Source organism: Capricornis sumatraensis, chromosome 4 (assembly GCF_032405125.1).
Source record: "Capricornis sumatraensis isolate serow.1 chromosome 4, serow.2, whole genome shotgun sequence".
Classification (NCBI taxonomy): domain Eukaryota; kingdom Metazoa; phylum Chordata; class Mammalia; order Artiodactyla; family Bovidae; genus Capricornis; species Capricornis sumatraensis.
In genome coordinates this window covers 164307000-164318747 of record NC_091072.1, presented here as the reverse complement: position 1 = coordinate 164318747, position 11748 = coordinate 164307000, and the positions used below count along the sequence as shown (strand labels likewise).

The 11748-nt window shown below is 45.6% G+C and overlaps 1 non-coding gene across 1 annotated transcript; it reads left to right on the top strand.

Moving 5' to 3' along the window:
• Positions 1-256: 256 nt before the first annotated feature.
• Positions 257-328, top strand: TRNAY-AUA (transfer RNA tyrosine (anticodon AUA)). The gene has a single exon. It is a non-coding gene; the product is annotated as a tRNA-Tyr (tRNA).
• The last annotated feature ends 11420 nt before the right edge of the window (positions 329-11748 follow it).

Sequence of the window (11748 nt, the reverse complement as noted above, 5' to 3'; positions counted from 1 at the left end):
CAGTTTATGTATATCTCAGTGTGTGTCTTTTGTTTGTTTATTTGTATTAATAATATTGCCAAAATGAGACATGAGGTCTAATAATTGGCCTAAAGAAAAGTTGAATAACAAAGATACTTAAAGTAAGGGTTGGGGGTAGTTGGTTGGTTTGTTTCACTTAATGGCTCTCTAGTTGTTCCACCACCACTTGTTGAAAAGACCGTCCTTTCAGGATGCTTGTTGCAAGTCAGCTGGCCGTATATTTGAGGGTCACATTTCCCTGGTGGCTCAGATGGTAAAGCGTCTGCCTATAATGCAGGAGACCCGGGTTAAATCCCTGGGTTGGGAAGATCTCATGGAGAAGGAAATGGCAACCCACTCCAGTATTCTTGCCTGGAAAATCCATGGACAGAGGAGCCTGTTAGGCTACAGTCCATGGGGTCGAAAAGAGTTGGACACAACTGAGCGACTTCACTTGACTTCACTTCACTTCAAAGAAAAATAAGTACTTACAAATCAGAGAATTCTAAATACAAGAGAAATTAACCTAAATGAATATCAGATTCACGTTAACTGGGAAATATTCAATATGAAATATCTAGTATTAATGTTCATTTGCTAGTCTAATATAGACATGTCTAAGAGAGTCATTAACATTAAGCTTAATATTTTCATTGTGCCTAGGTTTATTATAAGTTAAATATTGTTATATTTTTATATCTGTTACGTTTGTCAACAAGGAAACCTCTAGGAAAAAAAAAACTCCTAAAAAATGTAAATGAGATATGAACTTTTAGATAAACTATTAAAAATAATTATATTTTAGGAATGTCTGTCTAAAATAGTCTCTCCAGATTGGGGTAACTTGAGTTTCTAGGGGTGTGCTAAACTAAGTGACAGAAGCTTATTCAATAGCTAGGTTATTTCCAAATAAAATAAGATTCTGAAACATTCATTACTGAACACTAACTTCCTCTTAGAGAGAAACTAGAGATTTTGGACTATTAATGAATAATTTAATTAATATTAATGAATAATTAATGAATAATGTTTGATGCCATCCTGAGATGTTCTCTATAATTTTCCTTAGAAATTATCACTGGTAATTATGTTGACCAATCTATAGAATGCTAATATAAAGGTCAGTTCTTCTTTGCTTAAGGAAAGTAGGATGTGTGTTTTCAGTAAAAAAGATGAGAAATGAAATTACAGCTAAGTGCACACACCAGACTATTGCTCCTGTAGGGCCCAGAGCCACAACCCCTAACGCCCGTGCCTCCCAGAGCCTGTCTCTGCAACAAGAGGGTGGGGGAGTTTCTTGGAGTGAAAGCTGCTCCCCCAAGGCGCGGACAGTGCCTGAGGTGAGACCCAGATGGCCCCGCAAGCCTGGCGGGGGAGCCACAGCCTCCAGTCTCCGTGCAGTTGACCAGGGAGCACCTCCGGGCCTGACAGAGTCGTGGAGAGTCGTGGTGCCTGGATTCCTGTCCTCAGGAAGCCCTGGGCCTAAGAGGGGCGTCAGACAGGACATAATGCCCCCCCATGAGGCACGTGCTCACCGAGAAAAGGCACACAGGACCAGAAGAGAGACAAGGAGTTACGACACAGCCCGAGGGAGTCAGAGAAAAATCAGCAGAGCAGACGGTTTCCAAGCCAAGGCCTCGGAGGAGTATAGTTCAGCAGCCAGGAATCCAGAGCCAGGGCCAGTGGTAGGTGCAACAGAGAGCAAGCTCCCCCAAGAAAGGCAGATGTGAAGGCACAGCGTTCATCTAAACTCCAGGATGATGTCAAAGGCGGTGTGGACTGCGGGGTGGGTGCAGAGGGTGAGAGCTGGCAGAGGAAGGGGCAGGGGAGAGAGAGTGAAAGGCATGTAGAGCCTGGCCTGGGTGCCACTATCCTTCCTGGGAAGTGGGAGCCACTCAGATGCTGTGAGTAGAGAAAGGAGGTGTTCAGAACTGCAGTTAAAGCAGGTCAGTTATCATAGAGAGAAAGCAAACAGGGGGGCGGAGAGGCTGCAGCCAGAGGGCGGCCAGGAGCCCAGCAAGAGCACAGGTGAGAGGAGCCCAGACTGAACTCAGGAGGCGGAGCTGGAGGCAGGAAGCCCCTCAGAGCAGGGGGAGGAGAAGGAGAGGGGACGATAGGAACATGGAGAGCAGCTCCTGCAGAGGCCGAGGGTGCTCGTGGTTTGGTGATGAAGGGCAGCTCAGAGAAGGCAGTCGCTGAAGAAGGAAAGCTGAATCCTCATCTCTGCCCAGATGTCTGTTTGCCTACAGACGTCAGAAGGGTGAGAACCAAACAAAACTCAGGAAAAGATGTGTTTCTTGGGTGAATTCTTTTAAAAAACCAGTCCTTTATCAACTGCAATTTTTAAGTTGGTATCTAATTCACATGTCATAAAATTTACTCTGTAAAATGTACAACTCAACGGTTTATCATCTGTTTGCAAGGTTGTGCAGCTATCACCACTCTCTAAATCAGAGCACTTCACCTCCTCACAAAGAGGAGCACTTCACCTCCTCACTACCCATTAAACAGGCACTTCCCCTTCCAACTCCCCCCAGCTTTGGGCAATTGTCTGTGTGCTTTTTGACCCTAATGATTTGCCTATTCTGCATGTTTAAAGTACATGGATTTGTACCGCTGTGGCCACGTACGCTGGTTTCTTACACTTGGTGCTATGTCTTTGAGACTCATCTCTGGTTTAGCACACGATTCATTCCTCCGTTTGACTTGAGAATTTTCCTTTCTAGGCCATGATAATACACACACACACACCCATGTTCTTTTCTTTTTAATTGTGAAAAACTCACAGAATATAAAATTACCATTGTCGTTCAGTCCATTTCACTAGGAACCGTCTTTGTGCAGGGAGCCTCTTTGCCTCACCAACCCTCAGCCACCAGCGAGCACAGAGCAACCAGCCCAGCCACGACACCCCGTCTCGGGACCCTCCGTGCCACCCACCCAACCAGGACTCCACGCAGGCCTCACCACGGCGGCCTAAGAAGAGAACTACATGGGGGGGGGGGGGGGGGGCAGAGGTGGTGAAGGAGAGAGACCAGGAGAGAGGAGAGCAGAGGCGGGTGGAGGAGTTGCCCCCCTGAGCTCCTGTCTCAGTCACGTGCCCGCCAGACCAGCCCTGCTTAACTGCTGGGATCAGAAACGGTCAGATGGGTGAGGGAGGTGTGGCCACAGGTGTCAGCAGCTTCAGCCAGACACTCAACAGTCTACAGTGCAAACCTGCCAGGCCCAGCTTCACTCCCCGGGTCAGCTTCAGAGCCCCAGAGCCCCAGCTTCATGTGGGGGCTATCCCAGCCCCATCCTCCAGAGCTCCACATCCCAGCTCTCAGGAGAGTCTTCTGAGCTCCCAGGAGATCGTGTCTACTCAGAGTGTATGACAAGTGGCATTAGGCTGGGACCAGTTGGAAGTGGCCAGAGTGAAATCAAGTGTCTCTGTATCTCTTCTGCCCCTGAAGCACCCACTCTCTCCTCCTCGCTCATGCCTGCTGTGTCCAGGCCTCCCCTGACACAGCCAGGCTGCAGGGAGGGGTTTCAGGGCAGAGCAGGAGCTGCAGCATCTCACGGTGAGCAGGGCTGGCCACCAACTCACGCCCGACTCAGGGAGAGCACCACTGTGGCTCAGAAACTGACCCTCTGAAGGCACAAGTGACTGCTCCTGGATCACACGGGGGCCCCAGAACTTAGGTTTGTCTTGTGACCTCTACAGCTGGCTCTAAAGGACAGACCATCAGCAAGGAGACATCTGGACCCCGGTCATCACAGTCAGGTTGGTTAAGTACAAAGGGGATGGCCACCTGCCTCTTCTGTTTCACACCACCCCCACTCCCCTGACCTTCTCCTCCTAGCATCCTACCCCCATATTGGGCTTTCTTGGCCCAGACACAACAGAAGTGATCATTCAGTTACTCAGTATTCAGTGGAATAGTCACGAAGTGATTTCAAGTGTAAAAAGAAATAAAATTGAAAATAAAATCCACCGAGACTGTTAATGTTTTGGATGAGGTTAGTGTCAGAGAAGATCCCTGGGCTCCTGGTAAAGGTCCCCCTGAAACTCTGGCTCTGGAAGGAGGGAGAAGATGACCTTTGGTGAACATGACCTGAGCCTGGTTTGTGTCTGGCCAGCTCATTGATTTGATTACTGGTCATCATCACATTTTCTGAGCCCCCTTCTGCATCTGTTCAAGGTCCTCACATGGCTGACAAGCTGGAGAGCTCATCACAGTGTGCTTAAAGACTCGAGGGGTCCTGGGTGAGGCAGAAGATGGTGCGGGCAGAGCTTGGGATCAAGAAAGGCATTGTGGACCCACTGAGGTCTGAGCTGGGTCTCCAAGGGTGAGTTCAGCAAGGCCTGCCTCTGAGCAGGACTCAAATACACAATGAATGACTAAATGAATGAAAATGGAAATCTTCTCAAAAAAGAGCAAGACTATCAGCTCGTCTGTAACTGAGTCCAAGCTTGTACTGCTCACCTCATGACAGGCCAAGAAATTGAGAGATGAGTTCTTGGGGCAAGGAACAGCGGCTTTATTCAGAAGCCCAGGACTCTTGTCCCGGAACCCATCTTGCCTCAGTGAGAATTCAGGCTTCTTTTATCTTAATTCTCAAAGGTGGTGTGTGAGGAAAGTCAAATATTTCCTCATTCTGATCAGGCTCCAGAGGGGATGTGTTAATGTCTGCCTCCCTGCCATGATTCACAGGTGAGTCTGGTCAGGAAGTTTCCTGTGAGCTAAACAAAGGTATTTTAGCTTGGTGCTCATTACCCGGGATGCAGGGCTCCCAGAGATGGGGCTTTATGTACAAGCTTACAGGCAACATTTCTTTAGTGGTTAACTCGTCATAGGTAGAGCACAAAGGGTCCTTCTTTATGGAGAGATCACAACAGACAACACAGAAATACAAAGGATCATAAGAGACTACTATCAACAATTATACGCCAATAAAATGAACAACATGGAAAAAATGGACAAATCTTAGAAAAGTACAACTTTCCAAAACTGAACCAGAAAGAAATAGAAAATCTTAACAGACCCATCACAAGCACGGAAATTGAAACTGTAATCATAAATTTTCTAGCAAACAAAAGCCCACGTCCAGACGGCTTCACAGCTGAATTCTACCAAAATTTTAGAGAAGACTTAACACGTATCCTACTCAAACTCTTCCAGAAAATTGCAGAGGAAGGTAAACTTCCAAACTCATTCTACGAGGCCACCATCACCCTAATACCGAAACTGGACAAAGATGCCACAAAAAAAGAAAACTACAGGCCAATATCACCGATGAACATAGATGCAAAAAATCCTTAACAAACTTCTAGCAATCAGAATCCAAGAACATATTAAAAAGATCATACACCATGACCAAGTGGGCTTTATCCCAGGGATGCAAGGATTCTTCAATATCCGCAAATCAATCAATGTAATACACCACCTTAACAAATTGAAAAATAAAAGCCATATGATTATCTCAATAGATGCAGAGAAAGCCTTTGACAAAATTCAACATCCATTTATGATAAAAACTCTCCAGAGAGCAGGAATAGAAGGAACATATCTCAACATAATAAAAGCTATATATGACAAACCCACAGTAAACATTATCCTCAATGGTGAAAAATTGAAAGCACGTCCCCAAAAGTCAGGAACAAGACAAGGGTGCTCACTTTCACCACTACTATTCAACATAGTTTTGGAAGTTTTGGCCACAGGAATCAGAGCAGAAAAAGAAAGAAAAGGAATCCAAATTGGAAAAGAAGAAGTAAAACTCTCACTGTTTGCAGATGACATGATCCTCTACATGGAAAACCCTAAAGACTCCACCAGAAAATTACTAGAGCTAATCAATGAATCTAGTAAATTGCAGGATGTAAAATCAACACACAGAAATCCCTTGCATTCCTATACACTAATAATGAGAAAATAGAAACAGAAATTAAGGAAACAATTCCATTCACCATTGCAACGAAAGAAATAAAATATTTAGGAATATATCTACCTAAAGAAATTAAAGACCTATATATAAAAAACTATAAAACACTGGTGAAAGAAGTCAAAGAGGACACTAATAGATGGAGAAATATACCATGTTCATGGATTGGGAGAATCAATATAGTGAAAATGAGTATATTACCCAAAGCAATCTATAGATTCAATGCACTCCCTATCAAGCTACCAACGGTATTTTTCACAGAGCTAGAACAAATAATTTCACAATTTGTATGGAAATACAAAAAACCTCGAATAGCCAAAGCAATCTTGAGAAAGAAAAATGGAACTGGAGGAATCAACCTGCCTGACTTCAGGCTCTACTACAAAGCCACAATCATCAAGACAGTATGGTACTGGCACAAAGACAGAAATATAGATCAATGGAAAATAAATCCACGCACCGATGGACACCTTATCTTTGACAAAGGAGGCAAGGATACACAATGGATTAAAGACAATCTCTTTAACAAGTGGTGCTAGGAAAACTGGTCAACCACTTGTGAAAGAATGAAACTAGAACACTTTCTAACACCATACACAAAAATAAACTCAAAATGGATTAAAGATCTAAACATAAGACCAGAAACTATAAAACTCCCAGAGGAGAGAATAGGCAAAACACTCTCCGACATAAATCACAGAAGAATCCTCTATGACCCACCTCCCAGAATATTGGAAATAAAAGCAAAAATAAACAAATGGGACCTAATTAAACTTAAAAGCTTTTGAACAACAAAGGAAACTATAAGCAAGGTGAAAAGATGGCCTTCAGAATGGGAGAAAATAATAGTAAATGAAGCAACTGACAAACAACTAATCTCAAAAATATACAAACAAATTCTGCAGCTCAATTCCAGAAAAATAAACGACCCAATCAAAAAATGGGTCAAAGAACTAAATAGAGATTTCTCCAAAGAAGACATACAGATGGCTAACAAACACATGAAAAGATGCTCAACATCACTCATTATCAGAGAAATGCAAATCAAAACCACAATGAGGTACCATTTCACGCCAGTCAGAATGGCCGTGATCCAAAAGTCTACAAGCAATAAATGCTGGAGAGGGTGTGGAGAAAAGAGAACCATCTCATACTGTTGGTGGGAATGCAAATTAGTACAGCCACTATGGAAAACAGTGTGGAGATTCCTTTAAAAACTGGAAATAGAACTGCCTTATGACCCAGCAATCCCACTGCTGGGCATACACACTGAAGAAACCAGAATTGAAAGAGACACGTCCACACTAATGTTCATCACAGCACTGCTTATAATAGCCAGGACATGGAAGCAACCTAGATGTCCTTCAGCAGATGAATGGATAAGAAAGCTGTGGTACACATACACAATGGAGTATTACTCAGCCATTAAAAAGAATACATTTGAATCAGTTCCAATGAGGTGGATGAAACTGGAGCCTATTATACAGAGTGGAGTAAGCCAGAAAGAAAAACACCAATACCATATACTAATGCACATATACGGAATTTAGAAAGATGGTAATGATAACCCTGTATGTAAGACAGCAAAAGAGACACAGATGCATAGAACAGTCTTTTGGACTCTGTGGGAGAGGGAGAGAGAGAGAGGGTGGGATGATGTGGGAGAATGGCATGGAAACATGTATAATACAATATAAGAAATGAATCGCCAGTCCAGGTTTGATGCAGGATACAGAATGCTTGGGGCTGGTGCACTGGGATGACCCAGAGGGATGGTACAGGGAGGAAGGAGGGAGGGGCATTCAGGATGGGGAACACCAGTATACCTGTCGTGGATTCATGTGGATGTATGGCAAAACCAACACAATATTTTAAAGTAAAAATAAATAAAGTTACATAATTTTTCAAAAAAACACAAAGGGTCCTTCTTTATGACACATTCAGGCCAAAGCTTGGAACTGCAGGGCACCCGGGGACAGTGGCAGAGGCCCCACGGGGTGCCCACTCGCCTCCCTCACAGCTGCCTTGCTGACTAAGCAGCCTCTGTCTTGACTCCCTGGGGGCACCTGTTTGCCCTCTTCTCTCGTACAGTGCTGGTTGTAAGGTACAGATTGGGCTGAGGCAGAAAAGGAGAGATGACCTCAATGGAAGTAGGTTACCTTTATTCAGGCAAGGAGGGGAGGCAGTTGGCCTAACGACCAGGCTGAGCGTGAGAGGGATCAGGGAGGCTTCATATTTAAAGGGAGGTTTGTGGACGCGATAAGGGAATGTTAGTCAGGCGGGATGTTTGGGGTATTCTTTAGTTGAGATGGCATTTGTAGTTGGGCAGGGGGTGATAAATCCTCTGGACAAGGGATGATAAGTCCGAGGTAGATGCAACAAGCCTGGAGCATCAGGGCGGGACCTAAAGTTTGGTTTTGTTTTCCCAAAGTTAGATGATTCAGCAAGGGCCTTTGAGACTGCTGTTTCCTTTTCTAGGCCCAAAGACTCTTTCACTTGTCAGAAGCAACACTCACCTGTGCCCCTCCCTGATCAGGCCCAAGCAAACCAGCTGTCCTCACCTGAAAGGGTGTTAGTCTCTTAATCATGTCCCTGCGACCCCATGGACTGTAGCCCACCAGGCTCCTTTGTCCGTGGGATTTTCCAGGTAAGAATACTGGAGTGGGTTGTCCGTTCCTTCTCCAGGGGATCTTCTCGACTCAGAGACTGAACCCAGGTCTCCTACATTACAGGTGTATTCTTTACCATCTGAGCCACGAGGGACATGCATAAGACACTGCTACCTCCCCAAACTGGGGTCAGAAGGCTGGGCGTGTGGTTCAGGCTCTACAAGGCAGTTCACACCCTCCTAGTATCTCCTCTTGTCTGCCTAAGAAGCTCTTACATCTCAGGACACCTCTGACCAATACCCTCTTTTGGTGGGAGCTAGAGCTCAGCAGTTAATATTTTGAGCCCAGAGAGATACATCCTGTGCTTTAGACCATGGGGAACCCTCCCAGCTAGCCCCAGTCCATCCAAATCTCTCCTGTTCCTCAGATCCCACAGTGTCCAGAGCTGAGGTTCCTCCCGCCCCCGTGTCCCCTCGGCCTTACACGATGAGCCCGCACTCCTGGGAATGTAGGGGCCCCTGTGCACTTCTTCCAGGGCTGCTGCTGGGCCTTCCTTCTCCTTCAACCAGAGCAGGGAGCTGGGCTCTTCCATGCCCATGAGTAGGGGGAGGAGGGGATGAGCGGTCAGTCCCTCCATCTCCTGTGGGCTGAGGCCCTGCGGGAGGAGGCGCTGGGGACTGAGAGTGGGCTTGGCCTGTTCAGTGGTCAGGACTCAGGGTGCATTCGGGGGAGGCTGAACCTACTGGGGAATGGTGACAATGTTGATGGTGACAAGCTGTTTCCATCTCTGTACGAGCTGGTCCAGTTCACCAAATTCTCTCAAAACTAACACCCATATATAAACATTCTTCCTCTGGCAAAAGGTTTTGGGCTGAGTGTTTTCCAGGAAACTCCTCACTAACCTCTGGGAAAAATTCTGAGAGAGTCTCTGATGATGCAATGAGCGCCCGCTTTGGTTTGGAATCGACAAGGACTCACTGTTCGGCACATGGATGTCAATGCTATGTAGCAGCCTTGATGGGAGGGGAGTTTGGGGGAGAAAGGACACATGTGTGTGTTTGGCTGAACCGTTCCCCTTGGTGTTCACTTGAAACTGTCACAACACAGTTTGTTAACGGGCTATACCCTAACTACAAAGTAAAAGTTAAGAAAGAAAACAACATGTGACCAAACACAAAAAGAAGACACTGGATGATTTGAACGTTGGCTTCACAAGGGCATTTTGGTAACCAGAAAACCACAGTATTTTAGAATCCTAGTTTATGATTTAGAATCTATGATATTTAGGTGACTAATCAATTGTTTAATACAGGCACTGATAAAAATACAACCTAAAGGCTAACCAGTTTTAGTATCATAAATGTCACCCTACAGTCTAAAGCCGGGGCACATCTGTCTATTCATCTGTCGCCCTCCCTCCAACTCCCTCTCTCTATGGTGTTAAGATTTGTGTCACCAGTGAGCTGGCTCCAGCTCTCCTGCAACACACACCCTTCATTCTGTGGGAGAAGTGATGACACGCGTGTGCACTAGTGTCAGTGAGGAGGTGACACTCGGTGACAGAAGGAAGGAGACTGGCGGGGGTCTCGGCCCGGCCTCGGCCTGGGGGCTTTGCCCGGACCCCCGCTCCCTGGTCCACTGCTGACCATAGCAGGGGCGGGAGAGGCCCGTGAGGAGCCCTGGCCAAGAACCTTCATGCACGGCTCGCCATTTACATCGAGAGCGTGGATTTTTTGCAAAGATCTTCAAATTTCTGGGTTTTTTTCTGACTTCTTTCCTCTTCATTAGTCTTCTCACCAGGAGTGTCGTTAACTAAATCAGCCTGTATATTATTAACATTAACATATATCATTGATATATAAAATTATATTAAAATAATGGTACATGACATTTAATATTTCTCTACATTATATATGCATATGTTTATGTCGCATTATGTTATATTAACTTAAATCAATAAATATAAGTTAACTAGCATAACAGTATGAGTGTATGTTACTCCTCAGAGGCAGACCTTTGCCTTTTATGCAGTCAGCTCTGCCTGCTGACCGTATTTTGTTTGCCAGAAAAAAATGAAGACTGAGGCCAGAGTGAAAAGTGAGGGGAAGGCAGGCAGAGAAGACCCAACCTGAAATTACAGGGGAGGTGTAATTAAGTCACTCAAGTGAAACAAGAAGTGTGTTCCTGAGACCAGCCTGAAGCGCACAGTCTTAGTGAGGGGAGCGGATGTGACTGCGCCGGCTCATTGGCACCTTCAGGGGTGGGCGAGCGGGAGGGAGCGTCCTCCGGGGTTCTCTCCGTGGCTCCTCCGCGGACCCGCTGGCCTCCCCCAGGCTCTTCTGCGACCTTCGTGCTTTGCCGCCCGGAGGCCCGTTTCCTGCCCTCCTCTGTTCTCCTCCTACCCTCTCTCTGTCCTGGATTCTCTGGGCTGCTACCGGCCAGGCTGGAGACTCAGGCATCACGAGACCTTCCCTCCAGCCAGTGAGCTGTCCTCGCCCCGCCCTCCTCCTTGAGAGCTGGGTTAACGGGGTGCCTGGGGTTCATTACTGAGACTTTCCTTGCTGGCAGTTTCCTCCATTCCTGATGGTGGGATGCGCAGGGCAATGAAGACATTTCTGAATTTCCCTGAATGTGGATGCTACATGAACCTAGTTTGCTTATAGCAGAATCATGTTGTTCTAAAGAAAGACTTTTATATTCCTATTAAAACCACTGGAAAACCCCCAAACAGGAAATGGTGACACCTCAAAGTCATACTGTTACATGACAAAAGCAAGTTGTAAAACAACACACGTTATTTGTCTAACTGAACTAAAAGTGAACCTATATTATCTGCGTGTCAATAAATATAAATTTTAAAGTGTTTTTCAAAAAGCTGGAGGAATATATACAAATGAACCACAGACACTTTGTAAGGATGAAAGAGAAATTCTGCTTTTACTCTAAATTATCCAGTTTTTTGGTGTACTTTTAACTCAGGAGGAACTTGAACAAGAGTGTATATTGTTTGTATTTAGATAAACACTTTACATATGATTGTACAGAACCAGCTTATCATAAAATCTGAACCAATGTATTTCAGAGTCAAACAAGTGATGAGCTGCGTAGAAGAGAGCGAGCCTCTGCTGAAGGGCTAGAGACAGAATGAGCACATGAGCAGCACGCGCAGTGAAACGCTGGCTGCACGCCGCCGTCCCCTCCAGTCACTAGAGCA